The sequence below is a fragment of the Cyprinus carpio genome, chromosome B2, assembly GCF_018340385.1.
Source record: "Cyprinus carpio isolate SPL01 chromosome B2, ASM1834038v1, whole genome shotgun sequence".
Classification (NCBI taxonomy): domain Eukaryota; kingdom Metazoa; phylum Chordata; class Actinopteri; order Cypriniformes; family Cyprinidae; genus Cyprinus; species Cyprinus carpio.
Window position 1 is genome coordinate 31,686,083 of NC_056598.1, and position 22,357 is coordinate 31,708,439.

The following is a 22,357-nucleotide window of genomic DNA, read 5'->3' on the forward strand; positions in this document are numbered from 1 at the left end:
TGAAAAACAGATCGTGAAAGCATTATAAACCTGGTCAGGCTCAAATAAATAATGGTCCATGGCTTTTCAGCACTAATTCTTCACTGCACGTCTTTAGTAAATCCTGACAGTACTATTTTAACGCCAAAAGGCGGTTTGCACTGGCGCAAGCTGTAAGTAAATCTGGCCCTAAAGAAAAAGTGTAGAAATGCTCATATGGTACTTGATTTCAAGCATTCTGTGAAGCTCCACTGAGTTGCATATGAATGTGTACAATCACAGGAACATATTAAGGTGTGGTCACTTTTACTGTTTCTCAGTTGAATTTCTGGGTTGAAATCCATTCATTCCAATAGGAATCTGTGTGAATCCAATAAGATTAAAGCTAAACCTTGCTCAAATTGGTCATGTGAATTCAGCCAGCCAATCAACAGAAAGCTGCTTGGTTTGAAACTTACTTCTTTGTGAGCAGTGCTTCATGCATCTCTATACTGTTGACAATTAATCTTACTTAATCTGCTTTTCCAGATAACGTGACAGCACATTTGATCTGCAGGAGTTGATTTCCTCAGTCGACTGTTTCTCTACAACTCACCACCAGGTCTCACTTTGACGTGAACGGGGTCAGAGAAAGGTCCATCTCCTACGGATGTGAATGCCAGCACACGGATGGTGTACGTCTCGGACGGCACGAGGCTGTGGATGGTCGTTATCATGCTGTCCTGAACGTTGTGGATCTGCCAGTTGCTCATTGGCTGAGAAGGATCCATGGTGTAATAAACTCGATAGCCCTTGATCAAACCATTGGGTTCCTCCGGCTCGTCCCAGCGCACCATCACCGCGTTCTGTGATAGGATGCGTGCCTGGATGTTCCGCGGTGGGCTGGCGGGGGCTTGCTCTCCGGTCCGAGCTTCCACTCTGTTGCTGGGTGGACCCTGGCCGATGGTGTTGACGGCAGACACACGGATCTCGTACTCGGTGTTGGGGTACAGCCCGCCGATGCTGTAGCGGGTCGTGGTGATGGAGTCCACCGTCTCGTACTTGCTGTCTGGGGATTTGGCACGGTACTGGATGATGTAATGGGAAACAGGGTCGGGGTTACCGGAGTCCCAGGTGATGGTGATGCTGGTGGGGGTCGTCTCTGTGACGATGGGGGTACCAGGAGCTCTAGGTAAAGCTGAAAATGTAGAGGGAGCGGAAAATTATAATGGTTTGATTTTGATTTTGATGTTGAGAGTTAAGTTTGAGACATTGTTGAGATCTCTACTGAACTCTACAGGAGATACACCAGAAATTAAGGGTCTGAAAAGCAGGATATTTCAAGGTTTTCTAGGTTAAACAAACAAGATATCTAGATATCAAAATGGACTGCTTAGAGAATGTCTGGAAACTCATGCTTTTGCTTCAATTTACATTTGGGCAAGATTTGTAAATTTGTAAGTCAATAACGTCACCCACTTTGTGTCCACACACATGCTAAGAAACGTTTTCTTACTTTATTAGACTGGATAAAATTAGACATTATTTTCATCAACCCAATATCATTCTCTAAAATACATTTACATTCTGCAGCTGGATTTGGCTGATTAACCTTTTCCATCTGCGGCACAGAATATTCCACCTTCTGGATAATATGCTGCAGAGAATTTACTTTGTACAATCTTTTTGTCTTTGTTTGCATATTTCAGAACTTTTCATTTCTAATTCCTTTTACATTATTACCTCCATTTTGTCCAGTTTTCATTTTTTCTAATGGTGGACCGATATTGTTTTTATGACAGCTGATGCAGATGCCGATATCTTAGAGAGCAGGGTGGCCGATATAAAGCCGATACATGACCCTGGAGCACAAAACCAGTCATAAGCTGAATAAACAAACTTTTCATTGCTGTATGGTTTGTTAGGAGGACAATATTTGTCTGAGATACAACTATTTGAAAATCTGGAATCTGAGGGAGCAAAAAAATCTAACTATTGAGAAAATCATCTTTAAAGTTGTTCAAATGAAGTTCTTAGCAATGCATATTACTAATCAAAAATTAAGTTTTGATATATTTACGGTAGGAAATTTACAAAATATCTTCATGGAACATGATCTTTACTTAATATCCTAAAGATTTTTGGCCTAAAAGAAAAATGTATAATTTTGACTCATACAATGTATTGTTGGCTATTGCTACAAATTTACCTGTGCTACTTATGACTGCTTTTGTGCTGCAGCGACTCAGATATATATATATATATATATATGTATTTTTGGCTATTGCTACAAATTTACCTGTGCTACTAGTGGACTCAGATATATATATATATATACACACACACCCATATACAGTGGTGTGAAAAATTGTTGGCCCCCTTTCTTATTTTTTGCATGTTTGTCACTTTTTAGGTTAAATGTTTTAGATCAACATGCAGTTTTTAAATGAAGGTTTTTATTATTAACTACATGGCCCTGTGTAAAAAAAAGTGTTTGCCCCCTAAACCTAATAACTGGTTGGGCGACCCTTAGCAGCAACAACTGCAATCAAGTGTTTGTGATAACTTGCAATGAGTCTGTTACAGCGCTGTGGAGGAATGTTGGTCCACTCATCTATGTAGAATTGTTGTAATTCAACCACATTGGAGGGTTTTCGAGCATCAACGCTCTCTATTCCAGTTGGTCTCTGGAACTGCCAGTCCGCTGTTAACAAAGCAGACTTCATTTCTTCTATTGCTACTCATTCTGGTCTCAGCCTCATGGCACTGACTGAGACCTGGATCAAACCTGAGGACACTGCCACTCCCGCAGCCCTCTCCACTCATTTCACTTGTTCCCACACCCCTCGTATGACTGGGAGGGGTGGAGGTACTGGTCTCCTTATATCGAAAGATTGGAAATTTGATCTTCAACCACCACCTACAGGTCACTGTTCATTTGAATCACATGCTGTTACTGTAACCCACCATGTTAAAATCCACTTTGTGGTCATTTATCGTCCCCCAGGTCAATTGGGAAACTTCTTGGAGGAGTTTGGACGTGCTGCTATCAAACTATCCTGAAGATGGTACTCCTCTGGTACTGCTTGGTGACTTCAACATCCACCTAGATAAACCCCAGGATGCTGACTTCAACACTCTGCTCGCCTCATTTGATCTCAAGCGACTCTCTACTACAGCGACTCACAAATCGGGCAACCAACTGGACCTCATCTACACGCGCTGTTGCTCAGTGGACAACACTTTAGTTACTCCACTGCACACCTCAGACCACTTCCTCATTACTGCTAACCTAGCACTTACTCCTGAAGCGGCACACGCTCCAACGCGGGTCACCTTTCGACGGAACCTACGCTCACTCTCTCCATCTCGCCTATCCTTTGTGGTTGCATCCTCACTTCCTTCACTCTCGCAGTTTTCAGCTCTGGACACGAACAGTGCTACGGACACTTTTTGTTCCACTCTGACCTCTTGCTTGGACAAGCTTTTGCCCACTGTCGTCTAGACCAGCACGCACCACCCCATCTACCCCCTGGCTGTCCGATGTACTCCGTGAACATCGCTCTAATCTCAGGGCTGCAGAGAGGAAATGGCTTAAATCAAGAAACTCTACCGACCTCAGTGTTTATCAGTCTCTCCTCTCTTCCTTCTCTGCAAACGTCTTCACTGCTAAAACATCATATTACCACGACAAGATTAACAACTGTTGTGACGCTCGGACACTCTTCAAAACCTTCTCTTCTCTTCTTAATCCGCCTCCACCTCCTCCTCAATCGACCCTTACAGATGATGACTTTGCAGTTTTCTTCACAAATAAGACAAGAACCATCAGTGACCAATTCTCCATACCGCAGACTGAGGATAACTTCACAACGACTAATGCTCACTCGTTCTCCTCCTTCTCTCCACTCTCAGAGACGGACGTTTCCAAACTTATCCTGTCCAGTCATCCTACTACTTGCCCACTGGATCCGATCCCCACTCACCTCCTTCAAGCGATTTCTTCTTCAGTCATACCTTCACTTACTCACATTATCAACTCCTCTCTTCACTCTGGAACATTTCCCTCAGCATTTAAGCAGGCTCGGGTAAGCCCACTGCTGAAGAAACCATCTCTAAATCCAGCACTTCTAGAAAACTACAGACCGGTATCCCCTTCTTCCATTCATTGCAAATACACTCGAACGAGCTGTGTTCAACCAGCTCTCTATGTTTCTTGTACAGAACAACCTCCTGGACAGCAACCAATCTGGCTTCAAAAGCGGCCACTCAACTGAGACTGCCCTGCTCTCGGTTACTGAGGCCCTGCGACTGGCAAGAGCAGCTTCAAAATCCTCAGTACTCATTTTGCTGGACCCGTCTGCTGCTTTTGACACTGTTAATCACCAGATTCTCCTATCCACCCTCAGAAAGATGGGGCATCTCTGGAACCGCACTTCAGTGGCTTAACTCCTACCTGTCTGATAGATCCTTCATGGTGTCTTGGAGGGGTGAAGTTTCTAAGTCACAACAACTTGCTACTGGGGTTCCTCAAGGCTCAGTACTTGGACCGCTTCTCTTCTCCATCTACATGACGTCATTAGGATCTGTCATTCAGAAGCATGGCTTTTTCCTATCACTGCTACGCTGATGACACTCAACTCTACTTCTCATTCCAACCAGATGACCCGACGGTAGTTGCTCGCATTTCAGCCTGTCTGAGTGACATTTCTAGCTGGATGAATGACCTCACCTTCAGCTCAACCTTACTAAGACTGAACTGCTGGTGGTTCCAGCTAACCCATCGTTTCATCACAACTTCTCTATACAGCTGGGTTCGTCAACCATAACTCCTTCCAGGACAGCCAGAAACCTAGGAGTTGTGATGGATCATCAGTTAAGCTTCACAGACCATATTGCTACAACGTCCCGGTCCTGTAGATTTGCCTTATTCAACATTAGGAAGATTAGACCCTTCCTGTCAGAGCAATCCACCCAACTTCTTGTACAAGCTCTTGTTCTCTCCAGACTGGACTATTGCAATGCTCTCCTGGTGGGCCTTCCTGCATGTACTATCAAGCCTCTACAACTGATCCAGAATGCAGCAGCGAGGGTTGTCTTCAATGAGCCGAAAACAGCCCATGTTACTCCTCTCCTCATCAGGTTACACTGGCTACCAGTAGCCGCTCGCATCAAATTCAAGGTACTGATGCTTGCCTACAAAACGACCACTGGCACGGCGCCAACTTACCTAAACTCACTTGTTCAATCTTATGCACCCTCCAGAAGTTTGCGCTCTGCAAGTGAACGACGCCTTGTGTTGCCATCCCAAAGAGGTTTTAAATCACTCTCATGGACTTTTTCCTGGACTGCTCCCAGCTGGTGGAATGACCTCCCGATCTCAATTCGAACAGCTGAGTCTTTACTCATTTTCAAAAAACATCTAAAGACTCATCTTTTTGGCCTGCACTTAACCAACTAATACTAGTACTTACCTTTTTTCTTTTTTCTTTTCTATCATATTCCAAAAAAAAAAAAAAAAAAACTTGGCTACGTGTTCTGTACTAGACTAACTGAGACTTGTCATAGCACTTGTATACCGCTGTTGTTTTCTCGTTGATCTGATTGTTTCTACTGTTCTCATTTGTAAGTCGCTTTGGATAAAAGCATCTGCTAAATTATTAAATGTAAATGTTAAATGTGAACCACCTTTTTAAGTTCATGCCACAGCATCTCGATAGGATTCAGGTCAGGACTTTGACTAGGCCACTCCAAAGTCTTCATTTTGTTTTTCTTCAGCCATCCAGAGGTGGACTTGCTGGTGTGTTTTGGATCATTGTTCTGCTGCAGAACCCAAGTTCGCTTCAGCTTGAGGTCACGAACAGATGGCTGGACATTCTCCTTCAGGATTTTTTGATCTTTTGGTAAACAGCAGAATTCATGTTTCCATTTATCACTTATCCATTTATTATTATAAGTCTTCAGGTCCTGAAGCAGCAGAACAGCTCCAGACCATCACACTACCACCACCATATTTTAGTGCTGGTATGATGTTCTTTTTCTGAAATGCGGTGTTACTTTTATGCCAGACGTAATGGGACACACACCTTCCAAAAAGTTCAACTTTTGTCTCGTCAGGTCACAGAGTTTTTTCCCAAAGGTCTTGGGGATCATCAAGATGTTTTCTGGCAAAACTGAGACGAGCCTTTGTTCTTTTTGCTCAGCAGCGGTTTTCGTCTTGAACTCTGCCATGCAGACCATTTTTGTCCAGTCTCTTTCTTCTGCTGGAGTCATGAACACTGACCTTAACTGAGGCGAGTGAGGCCTGCAGGTCTTTGGATGTTGTTGTGGGGTCTTTTGTGACCTCTTGGATGAGTCGTCACCGTGCTCTTGGGGTAATTTTGGTCAGCCGGCCACTCCTGGGAAGGCTCTCCACTGTTCCATGTTTTTGCCACTTGTGAATAATGGCTCTCACTGTGGTTTTATAACTTTATAACCTTTTCCAGACTGATAGATCTCAATTATTTTCTTTCTCATTTGTTTCTGAATTTCTTTGGATCTCGGCACGATGTCTAGCTTTTGAGGATCTTTTGGTCTTCTTCACTTTGTCAGGCAGGTCCTGTTTAAGAGATTTCTTGATTGTGAACAGGTGTGGCAGTAATCAGATCTGGGTGTGGCTAGAGAAACTGAACTCAGGTGTGATAAACCACAGTTTTAAACAGGGGGCAAAAACTTCTCCACACAGGGCCATGTAGTTTTGGATTTTGTTTTCCCTTAATAATAAAAACGTTCATTTAAAAACTGCATGTTGTGTTTACTTGTGTTATCTTTTACTAATATTTAAATTTGTTTGATGATCTGAAACATTAAAGTGTGACAAACATGCAAAAATAAGAAATCAGGAAGGGGGCCAACACTTTTTCACACCACTGTACATACATATATTTTATTAATATTTAAGAAATTTTAAATAATTTCTAAATTAACTACTAATAAATGTGTAATATAAACATACTTTTACTTTAGATGGCAACTTCTTGATTATTACAGTGTTTTTCACAAATCAAGAAATATTTAAAATAAAAAGGAGGTAAACAACAGGGCACTCAGGAATCTGGGAAGTTTGTGTGCATTGGGAATCTTTTTCTTTTTTTTAACTAAAGCCAAGGTAAAGGTTCAACTAAAGCTAATTTTACATACAGCACACATTGAAAATGACATGAATGGCAAATGAATAAAGCCAACATAGTTTGAAACCACGAGTTTAAATGACCTTTTCCTTACACTTAACAATGACTTGTGCCACGGACTCAATGATTCCCAGGCTGCTCATGGCGACGCAGGTGTAGTTGGCTGACTCGCGCACGCCGTTCAGCTCCAGAACGTTTCGTCCCACGGGCATCTCGTCCTCCGGCGTCAGGTCCTCAGAATTCAGCATCCACTTCACGTAGGGCATCGGAGAGCCGACGGCGACGCAGGTGATGTTCACGCTCCCGCCCGGCATGATCTCGTGGCTCACGGGAGGGATGGTGAAGCGAGGGGGAACGCGCCGAACTGGAGCACAAACACAAGGAAACAGAGGAGAACGAGGTAACAATGACAGAAAATGGACGTTCTGGTGAAAGCTTAATATTCAAGCTGGCAATGCATCATTACAGCTAAAAGGACAAGTTGCTAAATATAAGCGCTGGACAGCAAATGGAACGGAATAATAATGTGTAAGAAGCTGGAGAATCTGAATTCGAGTTAAAGGTCAAAGCCATGTTTTCATACACACTGACTAACGCACCCATTTCTACAGGCGCATCTCTCAACCGTCCTTGTTCATCCCATGTGAGGATGAAAAACACAAGCATTTAACGCCGACGCTTCCGCCGAGGCTTCTCTGTTCTCATTCCGAGCTTAGATGGGAGGCACAGAAACTGTAATGATGCATATTTATTAAAACCCGCTCTGTCTGAATGAGCTCGATTTCGGTCCATTTCCCATAAGCCTTTAGAAACCTAAATGAGATGCTGCTGCCCTCAGGGACGACGGAGACCGACCAATAAAGCCTTTTCAAGCTCTGTGATCGACAGCTGCAGATATCGACTCTATAGTCCCGCGCTGGGAAAGCAGGCGTTCGATCGGGGCTGGTTTCATCCTCGGCGGATCAAAGAGGAAGAGGAAGGCGTGAATGAGAGCTGCATGCCTGAACACGCCATGACACCATCGAGAGAAATCGCTATACTCACACACACGCAAACTTAACAGCCATCAAACATTTCTGCACCTACTAGTCAATATGTTAACTAGCGGCTGACGCTCCATGCTCCAAACAGGCCATAAAACTAGTCCAGTGCTTTTCAACTGGTTTTCTACATCGAGACAGAACCCTGTTACAGTATTTTCAACTGCTTACACACAAAAGATTTATTTGTCACATAATTTCTGAAACCTAAAACACCAGAAACACACACCAAATCTGCAAAACCATACACTAATTCCCGGCATTTGACTGAGTTTTCAATTTCATTTTGCAAAACACGACACACAATTCTCTGTGTAACACACACACATCTAACAGGAATTAATATTATGGCATAGGTGTTTGCAGATGTTTTCTTTTGAGATGTGTTTGTGATATTCTGAATGCAGTGCTTCATTTCGCAGAGATGAGAGGCATTTTGCATTTTGTGTGCAATTCTTGGATTTGTGTGTAAAGTTTTGAAAAAAAAAAAAGAGGCAAAGTTTTGAAAATGTGTGTAAGCAGCAGTTGAAAAAACTGTAAAAGTTTTCTTTTTCTAACCATTATAGTGCTGGTTGAATTGTATTATTTGCATTCAGCCTTGTTTTTTCTCTGCTGTCTATGACCTGCCACCGATTTCTGGGTCACAATCCACCGTGGAGACACACTGATCCAGTGTGTGTGTGTGTGTGTGTGTGTGTGTGTGTGTGTGTGTGTGTGTGTGTGTGTGCGTCTGCTGCGATATTCTAGGACAAATCAGATTCTTCTGCAGCAGAAACTACCGCTCCGCAGGGAAATACTGCATTTACTTCTGGAAGATCTACATCTGACTGTGGAAATAAATAAATAAATAAAAGAGACAGCGAGCAAATGTGAGAAACGATGGAAGTTATGCTAATCCACTGAGTTAACGTGGAGCGCTGCCAACCCCGCATCCAGAAACAGAGATGAAATGCAGAAGAGAAAGGGAGAGAGAGAATGTGTTCGAGAGAGACAGGGAGGATAGAAGAAAGAGAGATATACAGAAAGATGCACTAAGAACTACAGCTCACTGAATTCTTAGAGGCGTCGTGAAATCGGCAGGTCATCGTCAGATTAAAAACATACAGTGAATCAAAGAGATGTGAAGCTAGAGCCCACAGACAGAGACAGAGACAGAGAGAGAGAGAGAGAGAGAGAGAGAGAGAGAGAGAGAGAGAGAGAGAGAGAAAGAGAGAGACAGACAGAGATGAGCCGGACAGAAACATAGAACCAGGGCAACAGGAAACACTCAGAAACCGGAGACGCTGGAGTTTCAAATGATCGCTGATGTAAACGAGATGTGTGCAGGTAGATGGTTGCCACGGTGACACTGAGTGGTTGCTAGGGTGGTTCTATGCGGAATCTGAGGTGTTGAATGTGTTGCTAGGATCTTCTGTGTGGTTGCTAAGGTGTTAAAGCATTGTTCATCTCTGGAGCACTGACTTAAAGACACTGTTCCCCCAAAAATGATCAAGCTGTCATGAAGATATTATTTTGTTTTTTTGTGCTCCACAGACGAAAGAGAGTCATACATGTTTGAGACAGAATGATCGTTTCTGGGTGAACTATCCTCTTCAATTTCATTATTCGCCATCAGCTGTATATTGCATGAGCCTGTGTGGTCATAAAACAAGAAAAATGTGAGTAACATTTAATATAACAATGAAATAATGATTAAGAAGCCCAGCAGTTCAATCAGGAGCTCATCTGCTGTAGCTGTAATGTTGACTAATTCAACGAGCCGTTTCATTCACGTCAATAGAAGCGCAGAGAAACATAAGCCACGTTAAGATGCGTCTGAAGCCCAGGTTCTTGTTTCTTCTGCTTTAGAGATGGCTGAACGTCTGAGAAAAGCTTTCTCGGATGCCGAGGCTTATGGGGATTCACCACAAGATCTGAAATCTACGACTTCAGCAAAGAGGAAAAAATCCACCTGAATGAAGCTACAACTGCATCAGCTAGTGATTTAGAGCTTTAGATCACACCAATCTCTGCCAGAGACTAAAAAACAGATTCCAGTAGCATGCGAATTGTTTGTTACAATAAAATGTGCAATTGTAAAAGTGAATTGAATTGCAGGTGAGCATTGACCAAAGGACACCCAGAATTGGACGCAGATGAAACATAATGGTTAAATCTACACAGTCATTAGATGCAGTTAATCAGAGGCTGTTAATGCGGGTTAATGCATGCACTCATGCAACACCAGTAACATGCAAACTTTCAAAGAAAACACATCATGCACAAAAAGAGCCCAACATGTGCATTCAATGGTAATATTATGATTTATCATGGGTTACTGATGATGGAAAGAAACCAGTAGCTATTTTCTGGTTGTGACTAAACCAGTCTGTCCTGCCTAACAGGGTGAATATCTGAATTTAAATGACCTACTACAAGCGTCTATTGTGCAAAAAAATCACTTTGCGGCTCTTAAAAGCTTGGGCTTCCAGCGAGACGGGAACAATAACCTTGGGTGGTAACAGCACATTTGATCTATGCAACAGTGGAGACTGCTGAATTGGATTTGCCATTGTTAGTGGAGCCCATTACAATGAATTATCTCAAACACAATCTTTCCTCTCGCTGAAAGAAGCAGCAGAGGCACAGCGTATTGACTTACAGTCCTAGCGCACAGATACGGCGCCACATGAACCCGTCATCGCTTGTGCACTGCAAAAAATGCTTTTCTTACGTAGATTTTTGTCTTGTTTCCAGCCAAGTTATCTACAAATTCTTAAATCAAGAAGGATTTTCTAGACTAGTAAAAATTGTCTTGTTTTCGAAAAAAAAAAAATTCAAAATTAAGTGTTTTTGCTTTTGTTTTAATTTATTTCAAACAGAAAATGACTGGCAGATTATTTAGCTTGTTTCAAGTAAAAAAGCACATCTTTTTGACTCTTTTCTGAAAACAAGAATCATTTTTACTTCAAGTCATCAAACTTTATTTATTGAGCATAATTTTTACTTAAAGTTATCAAAGTTTTTTTATTGAGCAATAATTTGTTAGATAAATAGTTGATGGGATTTGATTTTAAATAAAAGGTTAGGTGTAGAGAAAACCATCCTTCTCATTTAAGAATTTTTAGATATCTGGGCTGGAAACAAGACAAAACATTCTAAGTAAGAAAAGCATTTTTTGCAGTGTACTCAGTATGTTTGTCTTGTTTTCTAGTACAAATATCTAAATATTCTTGAGTCAAGATGCATTTACTTGACAGGTGAAATGACTTAAGATTATAAGTCTTTTTTTTTTTTTTAAAATGATCAAAATTTGGGGTAATAAAAATAATATTTACTCAAAGGCTAAACAAGATTATTTTTCTTGCCCCATTGGCAGATATTTTTGCTCGTATTAAGCCAAAACAAAATTGATCTTTTTTTTTAAACAAGACATAATATTTTAAGTTATTTTTCCTGTCAAGTAAATGCATCCTGATTCAAGAATGTTTGGATATTTATACTAGAAAACAAGACAAAAATACTTTGTAAGATTTTTTTTGCAGTGTATTGATTAAACACGGGGACTCTAATGAGCGCTTCTGTTCTCACGACTGCGGTCCCTGAATCAGATCAGCCTTCTTCAGAAGCACAGAAGATGTTTGGCTCGCTCTTTCTTCTCCTCCAGAGGAGGCTGTCATGCACGGCGAGGGCGAGACGTCACTCACAATCTTTTCAACACTTGACTCGCCTTTTAACAGTTTTCCAGGAGCGGAAACGTTCGAGCGCTTCATCACGCTGACAGAATGAAAATAGGCCACTCTCTTATGACAAACAGACTTTTCCTAAAAAAAAAAAAAAACTAAAACATTCCATTAAAACAGACGACTCTTCATGCAGCACATGCGCAAGCAGCGAGAGACAATGACAAAGACAGACAAAACAAAGACACAGCGAACAGCTGCGAAGCTTCTCTACGGGACTCTGACATCACACTGAGTTTATGGAGCTGCGGATTGATGACGAGAGCACAGGTGACCGGGGATCATGATTCTGATTCTAACCCCATCGGATCATCGGATCCAATCATGCTGTGAACGGCTGCCTTCAGAACGAGTCGTTTGAAGTTCGGGGGATAATTATTATATTTAGAGAGTTTTGTTTAGCCTGACCGCTGCTGCAGTGCCACGTAATGTGTCTGTTTATGAATTTAACACAACAATTAATATACATGAACAAGCCTCCGATTATTTCTGCCTATAACAATAACCATTACTTCTAAACAGTGTTGAGGGTAACGCATTACAAGTTACGTTATCAGATAACTTTTCAAATAACTAGTAAAGTAATGCATTACTTTTACACACACAAAAATTACTTTTTCAAATAAGTAAAGCAAGTTACTTTGTTTCCCACGTATTGTCTGAGGGCTCTTGTGTATGTGTTGAGAGAAATCAGGAGCGAGTGCAGAGCCTCTTCCTTCAGACGGACCATTATTCATTTCACTTTTACTGTGAAGGGCCTTTAGAGTTGTCACAAGTATGATTTGTTTTGTTATTAAAAAAAACATGTAAGCCCAGCCCAGGTGACAAAATGTAACGCAAAAGTAACCATTTATTACTTTCTGTAAAACATTACGTTTAAAAGTAACTTTCCCCAACACTGCTTACACCAGATATCAGTCACAACTGAGCGGCTGAACACTAAATTAGCAAGAATGAGATATTATAAAGAATAACTGACAAATGTGTTTATGTACAAAAGTGCAATACTTGCTAATTAAAACACTGTATGAATAGTGGCCAAAAATGTTCACTTCGGTCACATTTATGAATGTCTGAATACGTGTGTGTGTGTGTGTGTGTGTGTGTGTGTGTGTTTGAATCAGCCAGGGATTTTTAGTGAATGTATGAAGTCAGTTTTCCACAAATCTTGATGTCAAAAGTTTGGCTTGTGCATCTTTAAAATAAACAACATGTTTATCAATCTAATGCAACGTCCATGTGTTTATAATCGTGACTGAAGTGAACACACACAGTCGCTGTCGCATTCTGATGATACGAGGCTTGACGGACAGCTCGGCACAGATGATATTGATGAGATGCCAAACAATTCAGCACTTTGGAAAAAAGTGATGCTGTGGAGCGATCAATAAACTGATTGTCTGCAGAAAGCACGTCCATCACTGGAGCGAGAGCCGCACACAGACACATGCACACACACACACACACACACACACACACATGCACACACACACACACACAGACACACACAGACACATGCACACGAGCACAGACACACACACAGACACACACACAGACAGATGATGCACAATCACAGGGACACAGAGCACATGACCACACAACAGCCAATCACAACGCAGCGCCGCTCAGGCATGCGATCGCTCTCATGCAGACACTCGTAACTTCCAATTACTGGGTTTCCATGGCAACGCGTGCAGAGAGACAGAGAGAGGGCCTTCCGAGCGGAAGATTTGCAAACAAGATCCCACAATGCAACACACGAGACTGACACGAACCTCGTCTTCACTGCGCTTTACGTTTGACTCGTCAGCACTGTTTACTGCTTGACTGACATTTAGTTCTGAGTTTAAATGCCAAATAAAAGAAACGAGAGAAAATAAACAAAAAACACACCAACCTTCTCGCAGCTCTGAGGGTGTAAGAGGGTTTGAGATGGAAAGCAGAGAGAAAACCAGGGAAACACAGAGAGAGTAAAAAGGCCACTGCAACCATCTTCATCTGCCACAGTCTCACCTCATTCATTTACTGTAGCTTACGTTTAGCTCTTCAGTCTGCGTCTTTATTCATATACACTCCCAAATATCAAATACTGTGGCTTGGCCTTGCTCTACTCTGAGAAATTCTCTTCATAAAGAAATAAACTGAAAATATCACAAGCAAACTGAGAAAACATACATGACACACTGCAAAGAACTTCAGATTTAGTTGTAAATCATGAATGTAGTCAGTAAAGTCAAATTAGTTTCCATTAGTAATTTCAACATACAAACAGACAAACAACTGAAAAAAACTCATGAAGAAAACAATTAACAAGCACACAAACGTTTGCAATATTAGTAGAGGCATCATGCAGCACTTGATAACATTAATATCTAATATAACGCGTTCATCGGAGCAAATATTTAGACGTGATTGACGGCCGGTGCTGAGGTGTTTCCCGCTCATTACTCCTCGAACCTCATTTACCTTCTTTTATTCTCTATTATACCACGCCGGATCTTTCCGGACCAGCAGGCCGTGAGCGCTTCAGCACAACAGCAAATCTCACTAATTGAGTTTACAGAAACAATTACATACCTGTAAACCCAATTCATTTCAAATCAATTAGCTTATTTAATGCTTCGATTAGCCGGGAATCAGGAATGAACCCTGACGGGAAGCACTGGGGTTGATAAATTTAGGCATTTCCTCTGAATTGCTCACGAGCAGAATGAATCTCTGCTTGGAAGAAGCTCATAAAAAAGACATTTGTTCTGCTTGTGACACTCGACGTCCCTCAAACAATGCGACGTGATGCGTTTGTGTTTACATAAGAAGTGCTGCAGAGGCTGCTGGGTAAATTAAAGAAGCGGTCTTCACTGACATGTGAATGAAAGTGTATTACCTACGGAGTACCTACTGTGTTCCATACCTCTCACGTATAAGTTAGCAGGGGACGAGTAGCGCACGCCCTGAGAGTTAGACGCCACGCACTCGTACTTCCCCTGATCGGTCTCCTCACTGCGCTCGATCTGCAGCGCACCTGCACAGAGAGAGAGAGAGAGAGAGAGAGAGAGAGAGAGAGAGAGAGAGAGAGACAGAGAGAGAGAGAGACAGAGACAGAGAGAGAGAGAGACAGAGAGAGAGAGAGAGAGAGAGAGAGAGAGAGAGAGAGAGAGAGAGAGAGAGACAGAGACAGAGAGAGAGAGAGAGAGACAGAGACAGAGACAGAGAGAGAGAGAGAGAGAGAGAGAGAGACAGAGACAGAGAGAGACAGAGACAGAGATAGAGACAGAGAGAGAGATACAGAGAGAAAACAAACACAGCATTAATATTTACAGTCACAGTGAATCTCGAGATTCTTTACAAACCTTCCTCTATGTTCTACACACTCTTCAGCTTCATATGTTACACATCCACCTCTGTCTGACTGTTAGGGATGGTAAGATTCACATCGGTGCCTACAAGTTATCAATGCGATTCATCGATTTAAAAGAGTGTGCATCAGATACAAGTCGCCATTTGTTTCGTATGTAACATATTTATAACACTGCTCCTGTGGCTCAGTGGTAGAGCACTGCGTTTGCAGTGCAGAAGGTTGTGGGTTCAGTTCCCAGGGAATGCTGTTACGGTTGTGTCAAAGGACAATTCCAGTAGTCTTGATTTAATTAATATAACACCACAAGAAACACACAAGTAAACATAAAGTAAAGTAGAACGGACAAAGACTAAGGGGAGACCCTAACAAATACACATACTGGTACAAAAAAAATATATAATTTATTGCCTGAATGCACTGTAAGTCGCTTTGGATAAAAGCATCTGCTAAATGCATAAATGTAAATGTAATATTTGCATGGGTAAAAATATAATTATTATTTATATATTATTATTAGTAGATGTGCTATACTTTTATTATTGAGAAAATTACCAATAATTTGTGACCAATATATTATATGTAAAATTGATTTCTCCTCTCTAAACTGTTTTTTTCATCACCGCTGCTGCTGGGTAAATATGACATATCACAAAACTAGTAGATTAACATGGCTGTCTGTCTGAACTAAAGAAATAAAACTCAACTATCTGTACCGTATTGAACTTCATAGCATCATATATTTTTTCCATTGTATCGCATTGCATTGTGTTGAATCAAATCAGAATCGCATCGCACTGCATCGTGATAGGAGTGAATCGTATCGCATCGGCAGCTGCTTCATGTGTATCATTAATGTATCGTATCGCTGGCTATGCTTCGAGGTGTGTGTGGCATCAGCCTCAGCCACGGAGATCCCTGCTGACTGACATTCATCTACACAGCTCTTTTATACAACGGAAATTAAGTTCACAGTCATTCTGTCTGATTTCCAAATACTATTTTTTGCTTTAAATCAAAGTTTGCAATGATGTGATTCACCTTGTAGACGGTTGGTTTGGTTTATAACTCTTAAACGAAGACTTTTTGTAAATCCCTGTGGGAAAAATTAACAGGAAAATACTTCTGGAGCCAAGGCCCTCAATACTGACTCTATGAAAGTAACGTGACATACAGCCAAGTATAGTGACCCATACTCAGAATCCGTGCTCTGCATTTAACCCATCCAAAGTACACACACACACACCGTGAACACACACACACACCGTGAACACACACACACACCATGAACACACACACACACACACAACAGTGAACACACACACACACCATGAACACACACACCGGAGCAGTGACACACACACACACCCGGAGCAGTGAACACACACACACACACACACACACAGCAGTGAACACACACCCGGGGAGCAGTTGTGGGTTCGGTGCGTTGCTCAAGGACACCTCAGTCGTGGTATTGCCGGCCCGAGACTCGAACCCACAACCTTAGGATTAGGAGTCAAACTCTCTAACCATTTGGACATGACTTTCCCAAAGTCGTATCAAAGCAGCTTCACAGTAATAAAGAGGAAACTAACACTGATAATGCTGTAAAATTCAATAATTCTGAAATAAAAATTGTTCTGCTTTATTTATGTTAATGATTTACATAAAGTCACTTCAGAAGCATTCAGATGATTTCTCAGCACATGACTGATCAGAGAACACGGGCAAAGCAATCTGTCAATCCAGAACTAATAAACTGAACTAGGAAAGCTGAAGTGCTGCATGAGTTTCCCAGTGGACGGAAATAATGATGACGCAGCCGACCAGAGAGAGCAGAGCGACTGAGCAGTGAAATCCAGAAACTCACCAGAAGAGACTGACTCAGCGTTCTGAGCGTGTGTGTTTTGTCATGTAAATGTGACTGTGGGCAGCCTGACAACATGTGAAGTCACTGCGGCGGAATCAACACCTACAGACTGTGCTCAGGATTCACAGACGGCCCGTAAACACAGTGTGTGTGAAGAACACCGTGGGCGGAATCAACACCTACAGACTGTGCTCAGGATTCACAGACGGCCCGTAAACACAGTGTTTAACAACAACTGTCCAAAGAAAATGATTTTTATTCTGTACAAAATCTCCCCACAAGGTCAACATTTCAGCTTTTACTTTCCTCTTGGGCACATTTGGCCTCACACACACACACACATCCATATTTCATAAGTTCATTCCATAGGTGTAATGGTTTTTCTACTGTACAAACTGTATTTTCTATCCTCTTACCCTAACCCTACGCCTCACACAAAACTACATCACTGCAAAAATTGATCTTACTCAGTATGTTTGTCTTGTTTTCTAGTACAAATATCCAAACATTCTTGAATCAAGATGCATTTACTTCACCGGTAAAATGACTTAAGATTTAAAAACAAAAAAAAAAAAGATCTAAATTTTGTTAGTTTTTGATTAAAATGAGTAAAAATATCTGCCAGTGTGGTAAGAAAAGTAATCTTAATTCAAAGGCTAAACAAGATTAGTTTTTACCCCATTGGCAGATACTTTTGCTCAGTTTAATTAAAAACTAACAAAATTTTAATCTTTTTTTTTTTTTATCTTAAGTCATTTCACCTGTCAAGTAAATGCATCTTGATTCAAGAATGTTTAGATATTTGTACTAGAAAACAAGACAAACATACTGAGTAAGAAGATCATTGTTTGCAATCATATTTTTAGATTTTCAAAACATTTTATTTTGTATGATTTATAAGACACACACACACACACACACACACACACACAGACACACACACACACACACACACACACACACACGCACACACACACACGCACACACACACACTCACAGATCTTTGAATCTCAGTCCAAGCTTCACGTTCACCATTATTTCTGTTCGATGGATTTCTGCAGCTGCAAACAGAAGCGTCACTGAATATAATCAGTGCAGGAGAACGAGGGAGAAACGAGGAGAGAAACAACAGATAAACGTATGCAGACACCACAGAAGCACCGCAGAGCATCATGGGAACATACGGAGATCAGGGACAGCAGGAGATGAGGTGATGGAAGAACAGTGGCCGACGAGTCTTTTAGTATGATCTGGTCTTTACTAGCGATGGACTGATGATGATACAGCTGGAGGTCTACACGAGGAGCACACGTCTCTCTCTCTCTCTCTCTCTCTCTATTATTTTTTTGGAGTGCAGGCCCCAGATGAAGCTCCAAACTCATTCTGCAGAATTACAAATTATGCGTGCGTGCGTGTGTGTGTGTGTGCGTGTGCATCTATTTTTGATGAATTATGACCTGTTTCTGGAGTCTGCACTGAAACATGTGTCTCCTGATGTCGGCGGTGTGTTCTGTTGTCGAGCTCGGCTTCACCTCTCATTAGGGAACAGGTGCAGGGAGCGAGATCAGGTTCGTTAGGAGGATCGGGGGGGACGAGGGGCATGTTTATCGCAGGATGACATGAGCAGAGCGCTAAACATATGCCATCGACCCGCGGGAGCGGATGAGGAGAGTTTGGTTGGTCTAGAAAAAACAGATACTCACCAAAGACTCCTGAGAAAAACACACCGAACACACAATGAGAAAAAACACAACGAAAGCTTTGAGTGACAGCAGCGCAAACACACTTCATACAGCACTCACATCAGAATGATTATATATCAGTACTATATATAATCATATACATCAGATTTATGTATATATACATGTGCGTGTATAAGCGAGGGATAACATACAGCCAGCAAACAAACGCTGCACATGATCTGCTTATTCCACGAATACTTACCAAATAAATCAACAAATGGAGATGAAATACTGATTTAAGCATAAATGATTTTACTGAGAGAGTGTGACGTGATATGAGAGACGAACGCTTATAGAGTTTAGCATCATTATTCATATATCTGAATCAAAATGATTTTTCTGGGGGGGTGTGACATGATATGTTTGGATAAATACAGGGTGAATCCAGTCATTATGTCTATAGTCTTCAATTCTTAGTCTCAATATCAGCATTAGATTTAAACTGAATGGAATCCTGGTTTAAAAACAACACCAGCGGTACATTTTCTCCCACTTTACCCATATTCACCCTAAATGTAGCTAGAAAAAGCACATCCTTACAGTAGACACCTTTCTGTCATGTGATTCAGAGTCACGTGATTTACAGTCAAAGGGCCAGATTTACTAAACAGGGCAAATTAGCATTAGATCGCAATTCCATAAAAGCACAGATTTCAGTGTGTGATTTACTAACGATGCACACATTAAAGAACACAGACGCAGCACATCATTTCCTTAATGTCCAGCGCAATCTACCGAGAACAGCGCAAATTACCCTCTGCTTTAAGACATGCTTTTTTGGGCGTTAAATAATGGCGCAAATACCAGTAATTTGACGAGCGCAAACATTAGAAAATCACGTTGCATGATTCATTTTAATACTCTCCTCCAATAAATTTTGCGTCTGAAAGGGAAACTCCTACAAATGCATATTCAATAAGATCTGGTGCAAAAATAACTGTCCACGCATTTCCAGTGCTAATTATTCACTGCGCGTCTTTAGTAGACTGCAAAAAAATTATTTTCTTACTTAGCATTTTTGTCTTGTTTTCTAGTATAAGTATCTAAACAGTCTTGAATCAAAATGCATTTACTTGACAAGCAATATCACTTAAGATATTAAGTCTTGTTATGTAAAAGAAATGATCAAAATTTTGTTAGTTTTTGCTTAAGACAAGAAAAAATATCTGCCAATGGGGCAAGAAAAATAATCTTAATTCAAAGCCTGAACAAGATTATTTTTCTTGCCCCACTGGCAGATATTGTTGCAGTGTAAATCCTGACAGTACTATTTTAAGGTTTGTTCTGGTGCAAGCTGTTAGTAAATCTGGCCCGAAGTCATGCAATCAAACTCTCGCAGCTCCCGGCTGTGGTTAAAATCTCAAAGTAAGTGGTGATTTCAGAAATGACTGCCTTTCCGAGCAGCGAGCGCGAGCGTAATCGAGAGGAGACCTCTGTCCACGTTCCTAATCTCAGCAAGAGTCCCCACATCATGATTAGAGCTGATCTCATACGAGAGGACACATCTCCACAATCACAGCCCTGGCCTTCACCAGAAGAGAGCGTCTCCAGTGAATCTGCCGTACCTGATCGCAGCTGCTTGATTCTGCCTTGGCTGAGCGCCGGCTCCACGGGCAGGAAGTCCTTGAACCAGGAGATCTCGGGGTCGGGAATCCCGCTGGCGGCGCACAGCATGGTCGCGGTCCGGGTTCGCTCCACCACCTTCAGCTGCGGGCCCATGTCGATGCTGGGGAAGCCGAAGGGCAGCAGGTCCTCTGCAGAACACCGGAGCAAACGTTTCACCATCACAGCAGAGATATATATATATATATATATATATATGAATTTAGTTGCTTCATTGCTGACTAATGATAAAAGTCATTTGCATGTTTTGTTTCCTACAGTACAATGGATTATGAAATATCCACCTCATTTGTCACCACTATTTTCATTTTCTGTCTTACAAAAATATCCTGTCACTATTTAGGTGTGTGAAATCACTGCAAATGATTCAGTGTGTCAGTAATTGCCCGAATGAATCAAATGAAATCATGAACAAATTCAGACATCACTGCAAACCTGTGTGTCAGAAGAGTAAGTTTGGCATCACTAGTTCTGATTCCAGACAGCTGATAGGAAACACACACGACTGCTGGATATTATCAGATCAGTCTCCAGTCATCTCCACTAGACAAAGATTTATCAGTAATGCATTTACTGTAACGCATTTATCCCAAGCGACTTACGAAAGAGGAACAATGCAATTCATCAAAGAGCCAACAATAATCAAAACATACAGTGCCAGGTTTATTAGACAACTGGATTAGGAAGTGAGCCTGAGAAGAGGAGAAACATTTTTATGTCTAGTATAATGCTGGATAGAATTGAACAGATCACTGTTACAGACAGAAACAGAAATCGCAGGAGTGTTTGGGAAACCTGTCTGGAAACAACACTGTGGAAGGAGTGTATGTGAATGTGACTGAAGCAGTTCCACCGGAGGACACACTCATGGTTTAGGAAGTGTTTCATGAAAAACCAAAGGACCAGCATCCATTGAGCTACACTGTGCTCCAAATAATTCTGCAAGTGACACATCAATAGGATTTCGGTACAATAAAGAGTCAGATTTTTGTTTGTGTTGTTTTTCACATCTTTTTAGAAAACTGGTATCAATCTCAGACAGGTTTGGTCAATAGTTTGAGGTCTTCTGAGGTAAATGGAAACCCTTCTTAAAGAGGATGTTCCACATTATTAAGCAGGTCACAGTTCTCATGAAATATGGTGAGGAAGAAAGATCTTTCTGAAGATGAAAAGTATGAAACAATGCAATGTCTTGCAAAAGTCATCAAAACAAACAATATTTCGCGAAAAGCAAATAGATATTATTGAGCTGTCAAAAGATTTGTGAATCAGAATAAGAAGAATAGTTTGGCTAAACTATTGACCAAACTTGTCTGAGATTGATACAGTTATCTAAAAAGATGTGAAAAACAACACAAACAAAAATCTGACTCTTTATTGTACCGAAATCCTATTGATGTGTCACTTGTAGAATAATTTGGAGCACAGTGTGGAGGACAAATGCTGCTGTACTTCAACAGTCTGAGTGCAAGCGCCACAACAGTCGTTGTTGGAAACTTCCTCATCAGTAACTGGAAAGCAGTTGATTAAAAACTCTTTCCCGCATCTGTTCACATTAGCGGCCCACTTACGAGGGAGTTTAGATGAAATGATATTGACACAGCGGCACCCACCCACTTCCTGCATATCGCTTTCAGCAGGCGGCATTCGTTACGCTGATATAAATAAAGCAGTCATCTCCTCCAAACCACTGAACTGATCAGAGGTAGATGAGAGCAACAAACACGTCTGGTGCTGGAACGGTGAAGGTGCGCCATGTATTTATGTTCCTACATTATCACTGCGCACGCGTTCACCAAACCATCAATTACACGATACACAGCCGAGTGTTTGCAGCGACGCTCTCCAGCGAAGCTAATTATTTGTTCGCTTTAATTA

At 41.4% G+C, this 22,357-nt stretch overlaps 1 pseudogene; it reads right to left on the bottom strand.

Annotated features, from left to right (window-relative positions):
• The window catches only part of LOC109059421, a 92,129-nt pseudogene that overhangs the window by 35,312 nt on the left and 34,460 nt on the right, over positions 1-22,357 (bottom strand).